Source organism: Benincasa hispida, chromosome 4 (assembly GCF_027475165.1).
Source record: "Benincasa hispida cultivar pf3 chromosome 4, pf3_genome.v1.1, whole genome shotgun sequence".
Classification (NCBI taxonomy): domain Eukaryota; kingdom Viridiplantae; phylum Streptophyta; class Magnoliopsida; order Cucurbitales; family Cucurbitaceae; genus Benincasa; species Benincasa hispida.
This window is the reverse complement of record NC_143481.1, coordinates 47,462,816-47,483,466: the sequence shown is the minus strand read 5'-3', so window position 1 is coordinate 47,483,466 and position 20,651 is coordinate 47,462,816.

Here is a 20,651-nt window from a genome sequence, read left to right as displayed (position 1 = left end):
GCTTAACCATTTGGCCCATCGTCTAGTCCATAGTACAACTCTTGCACTTCATCGCACAACTCCATCGTTTAGTCAATCTCTCACTGTCGATTAACATCTAGCCCTCTCATTTTCGTTCATCATTCAGCCCTCTCGCTGGTGCCAATCGTTTAGTGCCTGCTTCTATCACATAGCACTTACGCCCCATCACATAGCTTAATCGTTTAGTGATCTCTCGCTCTCAACGATCTTGCTATCGCGTATCTCTCGCTGACGCTCATCATCTAGCGCATAGCTTATCGCATAGCTCCTGTGCCTATCGTGTAGCTTTCTTCGTTGTCGCTCATCGAGTAGCGGTGACGCCTATTGTCAAATGCACCACGCCCATCATCTAGCGCATCCGCTTATCGTGTAGTGCCATCATCTAGCGTTTGCGTCTATCATGCAACGCCCATCGTGTAACGCTCTGCCTATCGTGTAGCGCTTACGTTCATCGTGTAGTGATTCCGTCCATCGCCCAGCGCCCGCGCCTAGCGCATCGTCTAGTGTCTATGCTTATCATCTAGCGCATTCGAGCTCATCGTTTTATGCTATCGTCTAATGCTATTGTCTAGTGCTATCGTCTAGCTTCCACGCTTATCGTCTAGCGCTTACACTGATCGTATAGTGCCATCGCCTATTGTGTAGCTCCATCGTCTAGTGCATCACTTCACATCGTTTAACGCCGCCTGTAGCTACACAATCGTCCGCTCATCGCCTTGCACTCATTATCTCGATCTCTTACTCTCACTCATGCAGCCTCAAAGCATGAGCAACCTTTGGAAATGGCTCTTGCCAACGCTTTAGCCAACTTGCGTCCAAACCTGATAAGCTCAACGCATGGTTTCCCTTGGCTTCAATGCTTAATTTCTTTTTACCTCTACAAACTTAGCCTCATCTCACCACACGCATGGTTTCTTTTTGACTTAACACTTAGTCAAATTTTTACTAGTTAAAGCTCAACTCAAACCTACTCAAAGAAAATCTCTTCAACATATAGAAATCTTCCTTTTCTTCAATATAGGATTTAACTTAAACTTAGTTAATTCCCTTAATTACCTGCTTAAGTAGGGAAATTGAGATCCGGGTTTCACACCAAACACATTTGTGTTTATATTTTAAGGAGTTTTTATAAAAAAATAAAATAAATATATATTTTTTTTAATTTAAGTTTTTTAAAATATACTTTCTCTTTCTTCTAATTATTTTTTCTTTTGGAGTTTTTTAATTATTATTATTATTAGATTATATTTTTTAATTCTCTCTCTTCCTTTTTTTTTAAAAAAATAATATTTTCTTGATCTTTTGAGTACTCTGATTAGGGTCGTTACTCATAATTACACATTTAGATTCAAAACATTTTGACCATTGAGAAAAATAAATTTTCATTAAAATAATAAAGACAATTTTCCAAAATAAATAACAAATAAGAAAAATCTTTGTTCGGGGCCCCTAAAATAATGAAGAAAAAAATAATTTAAACAAATAAAATTTTTACCAACATTGATTTTCAAATCAAAACTTTTAAATAGCTTGAAAACGTAAACTAAACGGAAGCGATTTACATGTCCCATATGGCACGATCACATGTCTCTCTCGTCATCTGCCGGTCCGTTCTTATCATTACCTGAAAAATATAAATTAAGAAAGGTTGAGTATAAAATACTCAGTAAGTGATCCCATTATCGAGATCAGGCTATACATCCACGAGTAGAGAATGATGGCTCGTGGCTCATATAGTTACATCGGTTTTTGATGATGAAAGGGAATCAAAAGACGTACTGTCTTGCCTTGATATGCATGTCTAGCGGCCCGTAGACGCACCGTCAAACATGAAAATAACATGAACGTGAACTCGTCGACTCACGCATGTCTAGCGACCCGTAGGCACACCGTCAAACACGAAAATAACATGAACGTAAACCTGTCGGCTCACGCATGTCTAGCAGCCCGTAGGCACACCGTCAAACATGAAACATAAAAAAAATAACATGAACGTAAACCTGTCGGCTCACACATATCTAACGGCCTGTAGACACACCGTCAAACATGAAAAATAACATGAACGTAAACCTGTCAGCTCACGCATATCTAGCAGCCTGTAGGCACACCATCAAACATGAAACTAGACCCGTCGGTCCTCTAAAATAAAACATGCGTCAAGGCGAAACGGTAAACTGCCCTATTGGTCTATTCATACATCACATACATAATTTCAGTACTGATTAAAAATTCAAACATGCTCATAATACTCATAACTGTCATGCAACAAGTAAAACATAATGACAAAATCATGCTTCAAGAGTCCATTAGTTAACTTTATAATTCTAGACTAGGTCGTCTGGCACAAAGGCACCGATAATAGTACCACTTACCTCAACTTGGTTAAAGAAAAAAATCCTTAGAACTTCTTTAGCATACTTGAATCAACCTAAAGTTGTGGCTTGGTCCAAGAAAAATTCCAATACTCGATTTAATTAGCCAATCTGATCATGAATTAAATCCAAAATCAATAACTTAATTTTCTCACTATTATTCTAAATCCAAAAGAATAACCATCCAACAACTTACAAAACTTACCGATCTTCACCAATTTTCTGCAAAACAAAATGATCTCTAGCTTGATGGTCAATGAGAGGTTACTAATTTAACCTAAAATCAAAGGGGTGAACTTCACCACCCAAATTATAAGGAAAAATAAGTTTTACCCAAAGTTTGCTGGCGCGTCGACTTGCGGCTGCCATAGATAGGCAGCAGGTGTTGTTGTCAGACGACATAAATTGTTTAGGCTAGCGGCTGGTAGTGAGGGTATTGCATGAGGAGGGTTTGCGAGAGTGAGAGAGAAGAGGAATTTCTAGTTTTATAGATTTTATTCAGTAGCGATTACGAACAAACCAGAGCTTCAAACAACGATCCAACTGTTCAAAATGAAACTCTATGTGTCTCGAACAGACTGGCTAAAATTCAATATTGTTAAAGCTTTCTCCCCAATTTTTGGCCTCTTTTCACTTCATTTAATTTCGAAAAAGAGCTCAATTCTTTTATTTTTTTCAAATTTTGAAAATATTTTATCACAATATCTCCAAAATCTCCAATGATTCTATTAAATTTATAAATCAATTAACTTTTCAAATTATCTTAATTTAGGATTCAAAACCCAAAATTAAAGGGCATAAAATTTATTAATTTGATACAAATTAAATTCTTCCAAATATTCAAATCAATTCAAAATCACATAAAATTAATTATCTCTTTAATTTTTTTTTTTAAGTTGGCCCTAAAATCCAAAATCAAAGGAAGCAAAATTCAATATTTTTCAAGATAATCAGTTCGAATATCTAATCAATTAAATTCAATTTAATCAATAAAAGTTTTTCAATTATTTTAATTTAATCATATTTTCCAAATGAGAGGGAAATTTAAACTCAATAATTTTAGATAATTAATTTAAATTTTCCTGAAATTGGGGATGTTACATTATGAGACTTTTTTTTTAAAAAAATTTTTTCTAGCTAAAAAGTCGATCACCTATCTATTGCAATCTCATGTATAAGTCAAATATATTGGTAATAGCGAAAAATGTAATTATATATTGCATGTATCATGGTTTATTTTTTTTGGTTTATCACAAATATAATGAAAAATGTAAATATACATCGAATATATTGTTCTAAGATCACAAAATGTATTGTTTATGCACTTTTCAAATATACACCGATTTAATTCCCAAAAATTAAAATATTTAGTGCTATATATATCAAATAAGCTTCCCTTACATGCTTCTTTTGGTATTATTATTACTAAAGGACCGTTGAAAAAGTAAATTGGGATAAATTTTTATGTAAAATAATAGTCAATTAGCCTGCGATTGTATAATTAGACATATTTATTTATGTAAGGTGTGCAGAAAACCCAAATTTAATTTAATACATTATCATATTTTTACGTTGGTCAATTTAACTAGCTTGAAGATTAAAATTTTGGAAACAACTTAGTGGCCAAATAAAAATTAAAACTCAAACGTTTTTATTTTGTTATTCTTCAAGTGTAATTTGATTAAAACAAACTATAATTTTTCAGTAATTGAATCTAAGATTAAAGACTAGTTTATTTCAATTTGAAGTTGATAACAAAAATCGATCATTTTTAGATTAGTTAAAGTGATAGAAGTCTATGAAATTTTATTTCAAAACATAGCAAAATCAAAATACCAAATTATTAAGACAATAAATTAAATAAAACTATATTTTAGTCAAATCTCTATTTCAAAATTAAAAAATATATTTATCTAAATTTTTTAGTTTACTTTAAATTTAACTATATTGAAATAATTAAGATGACAAATTTAAAGTAATCTAAAATCTAACCATCGATTAAATACAAAAAAAAAAAAAAAAAAATTACAAAACTCAAAATTTAAAAATTTACCATTCATTCCCAAGCTTAGCCTGTACTCCAAACACAGCTTCTTAAATCCAAATTTTCAAAGCTACACTCCAAACACAGTTTTCTTAAAATTAGGTTACCTAAACCTCTCAGCTTAACCAGCTTAACATTCTGGGTTTAAAATTTCAAACTTACATATCAAACACGTCCTAAATTCTCTGGTACATTGGGTACATTTGAGACCAAAAGCCTCTATATTTTTCGAGACCTAACTTCTCCGGTATTTTATTGTCGTTCCGTTCTACATTTTCTCAAGGCTCATGTTAAAAACATCTAAAATATATATCGGCCTATTTTCATTGAAATTTCAAAATGTTCTTCAACTTCTGAGTCGGCATTTGAGGGTATATTTCCAATTGTAGCTTCATTCTTCAGCACATGAGGAGTGATTTAAAACTATGAGTAATAAAGTCGTCGATTCTGACATGCAAGAATTATTTCAGTTTTTAGAGATTTTTGGGTAGATTATAGAGTTCAACGTTCTTAATCGGACTACTTTAGTATGAAATGTGGTTGTTTTTATGTCTTAAAAGTAATCACTATATTGAAAACATTATACGTAGGTACGTTAGTATTTTGTTTGAAATCAAAATTCCAATTACTTTAGCATTTAAATGCTTTCTACATCGTGTATATTACATAAGTCAACATATATTTGTAGGATGAACAAGTACAGTTCCATATACACTGTTTAATATTATATATAGTGGTTATGGCCAATATACTGTCCTAAATCTGATATGTCTATATGGGTTTAGGGATAATATGCAACTTGTAATGAACGGAATATTTTGAGGATTGGATTATGTTTAGTGGGTACATATAGCACATAATGATCGTATATGTTAATGTGTATATATTATACATTGTATGACGAATGTGATTTATGTCAAAAACTGCATGTTTTTACCATTTATTTTAGTACTTTCATTTAGTAAAAGTTGCACTTTATTTGATATTTTGATCTCACGATGTCCAAATTATATAAAATAAACAATCACATGTTTTTGAATTGTCTAAAATGTATTTCTAGTGATTTGGGGTGATTATATGAGCTTTTGGACTAATTTTTGATTATTTTTAGATTTTGACTTCATTGTGACCGTATCACCAAATTCACTTGTGACCGTATCATAAAACCCTAATTTTTTTAGTAATTTGGGGTGATTATATGAGCTTTTTGAATTGGTTGTTATTTCCTCGATCAAAGCTGTTATTCAATGCCTAAAATGATGGATAAACGTCTAGAGCATGATTTTAGGTCATTCTTCAACCACCAAGAGGAGAAGCCTCCCAGTTCAAACATCAACCCTCCATCGAACTCCATCCACACTCCACCAACAAAATTCAATCATCCCTTGACCGAAATCTCATCTTTCCAGTTAGCAAGCTTCAAGAACGGAAGTCCCTCTGAGGCTTGAGTACTATAGGTTACTTCTACCCCTGAAAACGTGTGGAGAAGTGAAATTCGTCTTTGAAAGAGGAGAATCATCCTAGGAAAAAAATTGGATGAGTGAGAGATTGTCACAAGGTCGTTCTTATTATATTTCCAGTATTTCTTTTAGTTTCTCTTTGCAATTTTCTATCACTATTTCTTTTCTTCTCGTCGAACATTTATCTTGTAGTCATGATTTTTAATTTAATGAAATCTAGTCATTTATTATTAATCATGAGCTAAATTCTTTAAGAGGTTCAGTTATGTGAATACCCTAGGGCTTTATGGCTTGACCAATGCTTATGCTTCATACCCCATTGACTTTTGCATTTCCTTTGTTGAGTTTATGGATAAATATTATTAAGTTAGATTAATCACTTAATTTAGCAATCTAGTAGAGTCTTAATGCCGAGAAGGTTAGAATATAAACTGATTTCACAAAAGAATATGAGACTAAGAGCCTAGAAATAGGACTGTCACGTCGCCTTAGAAATAAGGGACACCATAGAGTAAAGAAATTACATGTAATTAATTTAAGATCCAGTTAACCATAGAAATATAAGCATTAGCTGCTTAGAATTCCTAAAGGAATTTGACACAAGACCGAATAGGAGGAGTTCCTACCCATGACTAAGTCACTGTTTTGGTATGATGTGACTGCATTACCCAAGGCACATTGCTCTTTTGGTTAAAACATAATTGCATCCCTGTTTAACACTCTTGTTTATTGCTTTTTATCAACATTCAACCTCAAAATTACTTATATACCGGTTGTCACTTGGTTTGTATTGAAAAAATTTTTCTTAGAAAAATTGAATTGCATAAATAGTCTTGGAATACCTCAAGATCTATTACTTCAAGGCCTAGAGCACCGCAACGTTGTGCAAATTTTGTAAAAGCCGATTTTCATTTTTAGGTCAGAAGAGGAGGAGAGTTAGGCCGATTTTGAGAGCATTAGCTTGGTTTTGGCCATCTTTAGCCAAAACTCATGATATTTTTTTGTATTTTGAGATTTATTTGTATATTTTGGCATCAGGATTCGGTTTTTGAGATTTTATACTTCTTATTGTTTTTCTTTCCTTACTTGAATGTCTAGGATGAATATATTGGTAGATTAAGTTGACAACTTAATCGTTAATGCTGGTATATTCATTCACTCATGCTACGCATGTTTTAGGTGTTCGTAATTGCATCCAAAACATGCTTAATTTGAGTAGCAATGGGTTTTAGTTATGTTATGGCTTGATTGCTAGGATTCTAGGATCACCCAATAGCGAAAGATAACGAAACTTAAGGAATGAAAATACTTTAGGTTAGATTTGACCAATTTAATTTAATGTCCTAATCAATCCAATAGCTTAATGTGATTAGCTAAGTAAATAGGTTTTCATGACACTGCTCAGTTAATTAAGAATCGACATCATGTTGGTTTTCCTTAGGGAGTCTATCCCAATTTTTGTACATTCGATTGGGCTTGAGAAGTAGGTAACCCATGAACAAAGCATGATAAACCAATAAAATGGTCTATAGATAGCCCGATAGTCTCTTAATCGATGAAGGTAATCTCGTGTATCGATCTCTCTCTTTCTCAGTCTAATTTTATTTTTCGTACTTTAAATTCCCGCATTTAGTTTTCCTGTCAAACCAAACAACCAAAACCATTCACTTTTACTGCTTTCCACAGACTAATTTAGCTTAGAGAGATCCTATCTTTGGCTCCCTATGGTTCGATCCTCGAACTTTCCGCTTGTGCTATTTAGTAGTATAGGTAGATAGTTCTATGATTTATAAATATTATTTGATTGGCGAAGAGAGGTTTACAACGACCACTCTTTCGCTCGATAAATATCCAATATATTGTCTTCAAAATATTTATGTATAAGTTGGTACGTATGTGATCTTAATGTATATAGTTGATACTTATGTCAGCATTATCACTATGCTTCATATAGAGATGGTATATATACTGTGATGGATATATATTATATATATTAACAATAAACAACATAAAAGAAGTTTCCAAAAAAATAGCAAAAAATTCTAAAACATGAATTGCCAAAATAACTAAGTTTAACTTAAATAAATAATAAAATCAACAAATAATAACCAATAAAGAAGTCTAAAACATGAAATTGCCAATATTTAAAGTACCAAAACTGAAAAATTATCAAAACTTAAAAGGGAAGGTATGAATGGTTGGATATCCCCGATTCTTCACAGTACCACCAATTATTCTCTTCACTTCTCATGAATATCCCTACTATCTAAAAGAATGTCTGCATCTCACCCGATTATGACCATGTCTTCCACAACGGCCACATTTAACGCTTCTCATGAACTCCATTTGTGAAGGAATTATAGTCTTCTTTCTTCGACCAACTGGACGTTTCACATTTGGCGGGAGGACATTAATGGACATCACGTCCTCGGGTATGAGCCATCGTCGATAATCACGATGGATCAAGTCTCGATATATTGAACCAAAAGTGGAGTTCAAATAGTATAATGAAACACATTGCTTCATAGACACATGCTTTTTGGTCAAAAAAATACATGCGTGAGAACAAGATATTTGCAAAATTTCCCACATCCTACAACTGCACATCTTCATAGGTAAGTGTACGATGTGTTGTCTGGTTCCATCAATAATCTGGTAGTTCATATTCTTAACCGGATTTACCTGTAGGTATATATGAAATATATGGATGTGTATTATATCATACAAACCTGCAGGGATAAAAGCCCTAAACGTAGCGAAAGAACCAAGACCTAACTCGAAATTAATCTAGAATCTATAATACTAGTATACTGGCAAAACATACAAATTAAAGCAGATAAAAAAAACTTCAACCCACATTATAAATTTGGTTAAGCATGCTTTACCTTTTGGGAATTTAATCTTACAGAGAATGAAAAACGTTACAAGTTTATTGACAACTCAAATGAAAAGACCAATTCTCCTTGGATGGAATATATGAATACCACCACGAACCTATTTTTTGAGAAATTGGGGTTATTGATTTGTGGGAACTAATCTAAAATTGGGAAATTAAGAGAATTTTAGAGGGAATTCTTTTTACCAAATCACTTTTTGTGCTTGATTTCTTCCAAAAAAAAAACTTCTTCATCTCTCAGGTATATCATGTGTGAGAACCTATTGGAGAGAGAGAGAAACTGTCAAACGTGGGCAGTGATCCACGTTCTTTTTTATAACTCCCACGAGTTATTTTTATTATTATTTAATTTGATAAAATAAAATAAATTAATAATAAATAATTTAATTGATTAATTAAATCCAATTTAATTAATAAACCTATTTAAATCATATTAAATTAATTAATTAATTAGTCCAATTAGTTAATTACTAAATTAAATATCACATATTTAATTTAACCTACATTTGAATCATATTCAATTGTATTTCTCTCATAACTATAATAGTTTTAATGTGCGTCTAATATGCATGAATTTTAACCTATAGTTTTAATATGAATCTAATTCATATTAAATTAATATTTGAACTCATTCAAATATTTAATTCTCTCATTAATTAATTTTGTATCATATCCAAAATTGAATTTATATTATAAAGTTTAATTAAAATATAAATTTTATATTATAATGTATCATCAGTTATTCACGTACCGTTGGAGCTTCAAGCCACAGGTCCATAAGATCCCCTTAGTAGCTCAATGGATTCAAGTTGAAAATTAGTTTTGGGTTAGTTTGAAATGTTCAAATTAACGAGAGAGAATTTGATTATATATGATATAATTAAATTGGTTCAATTATATGTGATATAATTGATTTGATGTATTAGATACATTAATTGGAGGATTTGATATAAATATGATTTATATTAAATAAAACAGAAAAGAACTATGGTTTAAATATTACATATGATGTGATATTAAAACTATAGGTTATAAATATAATATGATAAGTTAGTTATTATATTAATTTATAATAAAAAAAAATTATGAGATAATTTTTTTGGTTGGTTATTTATTTTCTCCTTTAACCGTGCAAGTGGGAGGTTATTTTTCAGTTTTTAATAACTGAAGAATAAAAATGAAAAGATTTTCATTTTTGAACGATTGCTTCATTTAGTGAATTACTAATCGATCGCTCACAAGAGACTATACATAGCCCTCATGAGAGAATAAACGATCGAGCGAGATTCGCTAGATGATTAGCTCTAAACGATTGAGCGAGAGACTAAACAATCGGCTAGATGATTGCTCACGAGAGCGAGATATTACTAAACGATTGGCTAGAAGATTCTCATAAGAGTGAGAGATTACTAAACGATCAAGTACTCTCAGTCTATGCGATAGACAAAACCTTTTTCCCACTTACTTGATCGTGTAGTTCGATCGTTTTCTTCCTTCTTCCCTCTACCAAATTCACACAGAGCCCACACCTCCTGGATTCTCACTCCAAGAATACTAAGGTTGTCGAGTGGTAGTGTCAAGGGTTGTTGTTCGTGGATTAGATAATTCATGATTGCTCACGAAAGCGAGAGATTGTTGTTTGATTGCTCATGAGAGCGAAATATTTCCAGAAGAAAAGTTATTCAAAGGTTTGTCTCTCAATTCCTTTTGTTTAGTTAAGAAAGCATGCTGTAATTTTCTTTATAATGCATAACCATTCTTGTATGTTTTTTAATGCATTTATTCTTTCACATTGGGCTTAGAAAGATCTTGCTTCCGCTCACTGGTTCTCTTGAATAAGAGTTCCTTCATCGTTCTCCGAAGATACTTGAGGATGTTCTTGACGACTATCCAGTGATCATATCATGGGTTAGATTGATATCTACTGACTATCCCTATTGCATAGCAGATGTCACGTCTAGTACATAACATTGCATACATCAAACTGCCCACGACAGATGCATAGGGGACCTGTCTCATTTCCTCAACCTTTTAAGGTGTCTTAGGACATTGTGCCTTAGACAATGTAACTCCATGCCTGAAAGGCAATAAGCCCTCTTGGAGTTTTGCATCAAATATTTGATCAACATCTTTTTAATATACAATGCTTGAGACAATGCTAGTATTTTGTTCTTTTGATCCCGACAGATCTGAATACCAAGGACAAACTGAGACTCTCTCAAATCTTTCATTTGGAATTGGGTCGCTAGCTAGTTCTTAACTGTAGTAAGTAAGCCTACATCATTCCAAATGAGTAGGGTATCATCTACATACAACACTAGGAAAACTACTAAACTGTTGATGACCTTCTTGTAGACACAAGGTTCATCAACGTTCTAATCAAAGCCATAAGATTTGATCGCAGTATCAAACCTTATGTTCCAAGATTGAGATGCCTGTTTCAGGCCATAAATGGACTGATTTAGCTTGCAAACCTTTTTCTCTTGACCTTGGACTATGAATCCCTTGGGCTGTACCATATAAATGGTCTCCTCAAGATTGTCATTCAGAAAAGTAGTTTTGACATCCATTTGCCATATCTCATAGTCATATATGAGGCAATGGATAGGACGACTCACTCTACCTGGGTATAGCCCTTTGCTACCAGTATAACCTTGAAGGTTTGCACCTTCCCATCTGCACCCCCTTTCCTCTTGTAGATCCATTTATAACCTATAGGTTCAACCCCATCAGGTTTATCTACAAAATCCCAAACTGAATTTAAGTACATAGACTCCATTTCGAGATCCATGGCTTTGATCTATTCATCTTTGTCAACATCCTCCATTGCCTTCTTATAAGATAATGGATCATCAACCTCACCATTAACTACCATAGCTAGGATTTTAGTTAAACCCATATAGCAAATAGGTTTGTTTGCAACCCTCCCACTACGTCGAGGTTCCCTCAACACTTGAGATGGATTTGACATACTAGATGAACCTACTTCAACAACTCTTTTTTAGGTAATAGGCTCTTCAACAAATTTTGTTGAAGATTCAATAGTTTCTTTGGAAAGCTCATTATGTTGGGATTGGTGTTCTAATTCTCTCGGAGTCTCGTAGTTTGTAAACTGTACACATTGTTATGAATAAAATAAGAGTTTTTTTATTTGACATTTACTCATATCCAATAAACAAAGCTCCATGGTTATTGTATGTAAACTTAAGCATGTATATGAGATATATAAGTGGATCATGCCTTAACCTAAAAAGGTATGTAGTTTAAGGATTAAGGAGGGATATTTGATCCTGGTGACACTACAGATACAGCCTGCTTTGTAGAGGTTTACAAGTGTTGTGAACTACTACAGATGGTAAATCCTAACCATTCATGGGGAGACATGCGAGCGGAGGTATCCTATACAAAGAGTTTGTATAAGACCGAACTACGAGATGAATAGTCTCTTTATATAACGCCGTTGATACTTGAGACTTACATCTCACCTAAACAACCATAGGTGACATGACCTCAATCCTGAGTGTTTTGGGAACTCCTGAGTTTGAGGGCGGTCCTTTGATTAGTATGGGTGAGAGTGGCCAGATTGCCAACTCAACATGCCTACCTTTTTGGGGATTTGTCTGATTTGGGAGCTGGGAATTCAATTACACAAGATGGAATTTACTCCTTCCTCGAAGCAAGGATAAGTAGATAGATTGCTCCCTTAAAGGTTGATTTCGGGTCTTGAACATAGTGGCCAACACTTCTCTTTAGAAGAGAGGACTCAATCACAGTAGGACTATGACTTATGTTCATTAGAGGGATTAATGATTCTTAAGAAGTTAGATGTAACTACAGAGGCATTACGGTTATTGGCCTAGTTGTACTTACGAGCGATCTGTGAAGGGTTATCGCACTATTGATGGTTGATATGGACATAAAATATATCTATAGTAAGGAGAGTGTAGCTGTTAGAGTTTAGTAGAGTGCCTAGAAGTTAATGGATGGTGGATCTCATCACTATAGAGTTTAGTCAGTTATTCACATACCATTGGAGCTTCAAGCTACAGGTCCATAAGGTTCCCTTGGTAGCTCAATGGATTCAAGTTGAAAATCAGTTCTTGGTGTTGACTTGAAATGTTCAAATTGACAAGAGGGAATTTGATTATATATGATATGATCAGTGTGATGTATGAGATACATCAAGTGGAGGGTTAATGTAAATGAGATTTACATTAGGTACCATGAAATAGACAAAAAACTATGGTTTATATGTTTCCTGAGATGAAATATTAAAACTTTAGGTTATAAATATAATATGGTAAGTTAGCTATCATATATATTTATAATAATATTAATTATTGGATAATTATATCTTTTCCTCTAATAACCAATTGAGTGAGAGGTTATTGGTGGTTTCATGGTAACCATGAGATAAAAGGAAAAATGTTTACCTAAATTTAGTAAGATGTTGCTAGAGTTTTTATTCACAGAAAGATCTCACGGATTGTTGTCAAGTGAATTGGATTCACTAAACGATAGTTGAAAAAGAGACTAAACGATCGTGGAGTGACATAATACGATAGTTCACTCAGCTAGTCGTAGCTAAACGATCACAGTGCATTTTCTATATGATAGCTTACCTTATTCTAAACGATTGAACATTCATCTATACGATAGACTCTCGTCATCTCCCACTTACTTAATTGTCTACACGATTGGTGGTGTCTTCACTCAACTTGAATAAGGTCAAGGTTTTGGAGGTCGTTCGTTGGGTTTGTGATCTTGAAGATTGTTGAATTCGTGGTTGATGTGGATCGTGCTATGTTGCGGTCATTGTACTCAAGCATTCGTGTGTTGCTATCTTGGAGATTGAACAAGTGTTCGTGATCGAGGGAGTTTGAAGATAAGTCTTCAGAGGTATGTATAATCTTTCCCTTGATCTCTTTGTAAAGTATGCTGTAGTTTCGTATTGTGCATGACCTGTAAGTTTCCAGTTCTTGACTATAATTGTATATGTTCAATATCGAATAAAATTTGGAACAATCATTCCGTTGCTCATGGAAATCCGCATGTCAGATTTCCTTCAATTGGTATCAGAGCCAGGTTGTTCTGATATTCCAAACTTCACTTTTGTTTCGAACTTCTTTTACAGTCGTAGTTTGTTTTCTGCATTTGCGTTTAAGTGTTAAATGCTTTTTTGGATGGTGTTGGTGAATGTTTACAAGTTAATTGCCTCTGTTTAAAGATTTCTTTTGATTACAAAGTGTTAATTTGTAAGGGCCCCTGTGTTTTTTGGCATAATTAACAAGCAATCGAGTCTGTAATTCAAAATGTTTGAGTTTTTCGAGTTCATGATGAAGTTTTGAAGCATGGAGATGCGGTTCTCAGCGAAGAAGAAGACCAAGAGTTGGTTGTATCGTGTAGCCTCAGGTAAACGATCATTGGGATTTGGCTAAACGACCGTGTAGATTTTTCTATGCGATCGTGTAGTATGTACTAAATGATCGTTTAGCTAATGCTAGACAATGGGGTAAAACGTTTACTCTATTGTGTAACGTTGGTTGCTCGATCGCGTAAACGCTGAAGGTAAATGATCGAGTGGGAGCATTTGATGCTCATCGTTTAGTAAAGATGTGTGCACTAAATGATCGTGTAGTTAGCATACCTCATCGCATAGTTACTGCCTACACAATCACGCAGTATACGTTACTTTGGCACTCGCTCAGCGATCGTTTAGACGATTGTGCTTCACTGCATCGTTGTCGTTTAGATGATCGTTTGAGGTTTGCGTTGTGCGTTGTGCGCTGCACGATCGCTTACCTCATGTTTCATCGCATAGTAAAAGGTACACGATCATATAGCTCTGGAAACGTTGGTAAACGATTGAGTAAAGTGTTTACTCTTTCGTGTAGGCGATCACTCGATTTTGATACACGATCAATGGAGACGCGGACTTCGACCTGACGATTCAAGACCCAGTTCGCCTGTTTGAACCAGTGACTCTTTGCTTGTGTAATAGTTAGCTTTTAGTTTTGAGGATTTTGAGGCTAATTATCCCCGTTCATCAATTTTTGTTTAATATACATGAGATGTATGTGGTTTATATGGCATAGTATATGACATATAGATTTGAAAGTCACCTTAGGTTGTGCAATTATTCATGCATCATGTATTATAAGTGTTATAATATGGCATGATGAAATTACTAGAAAGCATACACATTCATCATGAAATATAAGAGTTATATTTATGCATGTAGTAAGCATATTCATGCATCATCTTTATATTATAAGCGTTATAGTATAAGGGTGAATGGAAGCATGTTTTGCTTTGTTCGTTGTTGTTTTGTATAAGAGTTATATAAAAGTAGCAATGAATGAACAATGGATGGAGCATGATACTTAGGCTGTTTGTAAAAGTTATGAATGCCTTTTATGTGTTTGCTTCGTATTGTGGATGGTTTTGGTTGTTTATGTTATAAGCATCATAATAGAAATTAGAACTAAAATCAATAAGAAAGAGTTGCATCCGAACTTAGGCAAACTCATTTTTAAAAGGGTTTTAAAATTGGATTAAGATAGACCTAAGTTCAAGGTTCTAATAGGATTAGCAATCTAGTTTAATCTTTTTAAATCAGTTTAATAGGATTAAATTGATTGACATAAAAGATTAAAATTGTATTAGATCTATCTATAAGGGACCTTTTGTCTAAGGCGGGTTCTGTCTAGGTTAGGGTACTTAAGGCTTGCCAAGATATACGCTCGGGCCTTCTCGTTCGCCCGTGTCCAGCACTCATACACTTCTCGAACATTTCAAGTAGCGGTAGGAGGTGGACTAGGAGAACATTCCTCCGTAAGGATAAAGAGGAGATCATCAATGATTAGTATCATGTTAATGGTGTTTTTCCAACTAGCGTAATTTTCGCCAGTCAATTTATCAGTGGCAAGCAAACTAAGTGTAGCGGTAGCCATATTAAAATTGTTGAAAAATGAACAAACTTAAATAGGTCTACTTGCATTAAACCACTTTTAGAAAACCAATCAAGTTTTAGCAAAATAGTTTTAGTGTCCCTAAGTGATATCTATTTTGCAATGATGGTTCAATGAGGCAGGACAAAAGTCATCTAGAATGATCAAGTGCCTTTTCACTGAAATGAGACAATCTCATCCATTAGACAGAAACAACTCCTTGTAACTGAATCTAATAGTCACCATTGTTCGGACTAGAATTTGTTAACATCCTTAACAATTCTGTGTAAGTGTAACCCCTCATTTTAGGCCCTAGAGTCCCTCCCTAATGAGCCAACCTTAGGAAAAAATTAATTAGGACAAGAGGCTAAAGCAACCTTATCAATTTCTGGAGATCAAATAAGGAGTTGTGGAAAACTGCCATCCTTTAGGGGGATACCTACGATTCCACGAGGCGATGCACAAAAACTTTATCCAACCTAAAGAGACTGTGGGATATGTTGTCACACGTCTCGCTCCCATTTACTATGAACATTCTCTCCATTCACCTTAGTATTGACTTACCCAAATGCTACCCATAGGGGGACAATCTCAGATTGCCTCGAGTCAGAGGATAGATCTCACGGTGTGAACTTTTAGGGAGAAACGTGTAGAGATTAAAGTGAAGTATCATATACCCCATTTACCTCCCACTGAATGTTCTACCTAGGGTACATTAACTTAGAAAATCTAGCTACTGATTTTATCTAAGTGATTTGTTTAATTTGTTAAAAAATAACACTTATTTTTTATGATTAAACAACTTTGATTCAAGTCTTATTAAACTCTAATAGACTTTCATCAAATTTGCATGCATGTAACAAATCTATCTAATTCACCTTTCTAGTTAGGTTCCAAAGTAAGGTTGTGACGTTTCCATCGACTTAAGTATCCCAGCCTAGCCAAAACCAACCTTAGCCAAAAGGTCCCTTATAGATACATTTGTTACATATTTAATCTTTTATTAGAATTAATTTAATCTTATTAAACCGATTTAAAAGATTAAACTTAGATTTCTAATCTCATTAGAAACGTGATCTTAGGTCTATCTCAATCAAATATTAAAACTCTTTTAAAAAATGATTAAAGTCTAAGGTTTGCATGAAACTCTTTATTATTGATTTTAATTCTAATTTCATTAATTATAACACTTATAAAAAAATGAAATAATTAAAACTATTCAAAATTGCAAGCTAGACATACATAAGTTATTTATAACACTTATAAATTAACCTAAGGTAGTATCATGTTTTATGCAATGTTCATTCATTACTAATATATAACTTTTATATAAAAAAGTAATGAACTTAGAAATAGCATACATTCAATACATACATTCAACCTTATATTGTAACATTTAACCTTAGAAATTCCATCATTTTTTTGCCTCGTTTTCTCCAAAATTTTGCCACGAAGCATCACGAATGACTCAAAACTTTGAATACAGACTCGATTGCTTAATTATGCCCCAAAACATGGGCCTTTATAGACCGAAAAAGTAAAAGAATGCCATAAAATAATACAGTCCAATCCCGAAACATCCATTAATGCAAACCACAATAAAAATTATTTATCTCATGAACAGATCGAATGCAGTAAAAAAAATCTCCCTAAAGTTTGGAAAATGTATGGAAATTAGGATCAAAACTTGGCTCTGATACCAATTGAAGGAACCCTTTGAAGGGACCTTGAGCGGAAGTAGGATCGCCCAATTTCCCAAAATTTACAGAATTCAAATTTTACAGTAAAACATACAAATTATGTATTGAAAATAATAAAATACAACATGCTAAAAAAAAGAAGAGAATAAGAGTTTAAAGGCTTGCCCTAGAAAAACCAATCTTCACGTAATTCTCTTCTTTATGCAAATCACGAACATAATCCAAAAATGGCCAATTGGACACCACCCATTGGAAACCTCAGTATTCTCTAGGTAGAGAACCCAAGAGAACCCAAGAGGTGTGAGCTTGGTGATTTTGGATTAAGAGGGAGGGATTGATTGAGAGGAAGAGATGAGGTGCAGAGGAAATGACTTCTCTGTAAAAACACATAACTCACTTTTGTGTCAACCAACCCTTTTGCACGAAAAAGATGAAGAAGAATTTGGAACCGTTTTCCACTCATATAAAAAAAATGGAGAGAAAAGGAGGGAGGGAAGGGAGTTATAACTCCCTCCCATTAATAAATTCAAAACATAAATAAATAAAATAAATTATTTATTTAGTAAGTATTTTAATATATATTATTATGATAACTACCTTATTCTATAATATATATTAAACTATATGTTATATCAAATATAATATATAACCTATAGTTTTAATGTTGTATCATATACAATATATCCTTTAGTTTATTTGCTCTCACTAATGACATTTAATATAAATCACATTTACATTAAATTTAACAATATGAATTCAATTCATATAATTAATATTTGAATCATATTCAAATATTTATTCTCTCTCATAAATAGTTAATTTCATAATGTATCAAATATATTATGTACTTATTATCACATATAATTAAAATTTAATTAATTATATCATATATAATTAATTCTCGCAATTAATTTGAACAATTCAAATTAATCCAAAACTGATTCTCATTTATTCCCGTTGAGCTACCGAGGGGACCTCATGGACCTATAGCTTGAAGCTCCAACGATATGTAACTAATTAAACTCTTTAATTAAATTATTCACCATCTCTTAACTGTTGGGCACTCCGCTAAAGACCGACAGCTGCACTCTTCACACTACAAATATATTTCTATGTCCATTGGATATAACCAATCAACAGTACAATGACCTTTCACAAATTACTCATAAGTACAGCTAAGCCAGAATTACCATTTTGCCCCTATAGTTACATCTAATTCCTTAAGTACTATTGATCCATTTGATGAATAATAAATCATAGTCCAACTATGATTAAACCTTTCTCGGGCCAGGAGAGGGTGTGGCGCCACATTATTCAAGCCCTGGAATCAGCCCTTAAGGGAGCAATTTATCCACTTGCCCCGACATTGGTGAAGAAGTAAATTCCTTTTTGTGTACCTGTGTTCTCAGCTCCCCAATCAAATGAATTCCCAAAATGATAGGCTTGTTGAGTCAAGGATCTGGCTACTCTCATCCATACAAATTAAAGGACCGTCTTCATAGGCAGGAGTTCACAGCTCACTCAGGATTCAGATCATGTTCCCCATGGTCATCCTGGTGAAATGTAAGTCTCTATTAGGAATGACTTTATATAATGAGACTAAACATTTTGTGGTCCGGTCCTATTCAAACTTATTTTTATATAATATCCCACTCACATGTCTCCACATGAATGATCATGATTAGATCATTTCTAGCACTTTACAACAATTGTAACATCTACAAAGCGGGCCATACTCGTAGAGTCACCAGGATAAAGTATCCAACCTTATCAATCTACTACAAACCATTTAGGTTATCACTTAAACATGATCCACCTGTATGTCTCTGTTGGGGTTGATGCCCTAAATTCTCGTTGGATTTTATTGTTTGTAAACACAGTATTGAACAAACGCTTGTGATGTAATAATATATGATTTTTTCTTCATTATTGTTTATGGAACATTGGATGTTTTAATTGCTTTACCACAAACCAATAAACTAAGATCCCTGGTTGTCGTTGTAACTTAAGCATGTATGTAGAGACATACAAGTGGATCATGTTTTAAGTGATAACCAAATATCCATAGGAGGGAAACCTTATCCTGATAACGCTACGGATGCAACCCGCTTTGTAGAATAGTTACAAGTGTTGTGACTTGCTACAGATGATTTGATCTTGATCATTCATGTGGAGACATGTGAGCGGAGGCGTCCTATACAAAGGAATTTGTATAAGACCAGACCACAAATTTTTATAGTCTCGTTATATAACGTCATTCATGACAGTGACTTCACTTCACTAGGATGACCATAGGTAACATGACCTCAATCCTGAGTGAGTTGGGAACTCTTGCCTTTGAGGGCGGTCCTTTAATTTGCATGGGTGCGAATGGCCAGATCGCCGACTCAAACCTATCACTTTGGGGATTCGTTTGATTTGGGACCTGGGAACTCAGCTACACAAGATGGAATTCACTTTTTCCCCGAAGTAGGGGTAAGTAGATAGATTGCTCCCTTAAGGGCTGATTCCAGGGCTTGAACGATGTGGTGCCACACACCTTCTCATGGACCGAGAGGTGTCCACACATAGTAGGACTATGTTGCATTGTTCAGTAGAGGGATAAATGGTACTTAAGGAGTTAGATGTAACTACAGGGGAAAAATAGTAAATTGGCCCAGCCATACTTATGAGCATCTGTGAAGGGTTATCGTACTATTGATTGGTTATATCCGATGGACACAGAAATATATCTATTGTGAGAAGAATGCAGCTGTCGGTCTTTAGTGGAATGCTTGACAGTTAACGGATGGTGGATCTCGTGACTAAAGAGTTTAGTCAGCTATTCACGTACCGTTAGAGCTTCAAGCCATAGGTTCATAAGGTGCCCTTGGTAGTTCAATGAATTCAAGTTGAGAATCAGTTTTTGGGTCAGTTTGAAGTGTTCAAATTGACAAATGGGGGTTTGATTATATATGATATGATTAAACTGGTCAATTATATATGATATAGTTGACAAGATGTATGCGATACATTAATTGGAGGAAAATGATATAAATATGATTTATATCTAGTAGAGGAGAAAAGGACTATGGTTCATATGTTGCATATCATGTGACATTAAACCATAGGTTATAAATATAATATGATTATATTTATTTTTTAATTAAATGATTATGGGATAATTGTTGCCAATTTTTTCTCCATAACCGAATGAGATAGTGGGAGG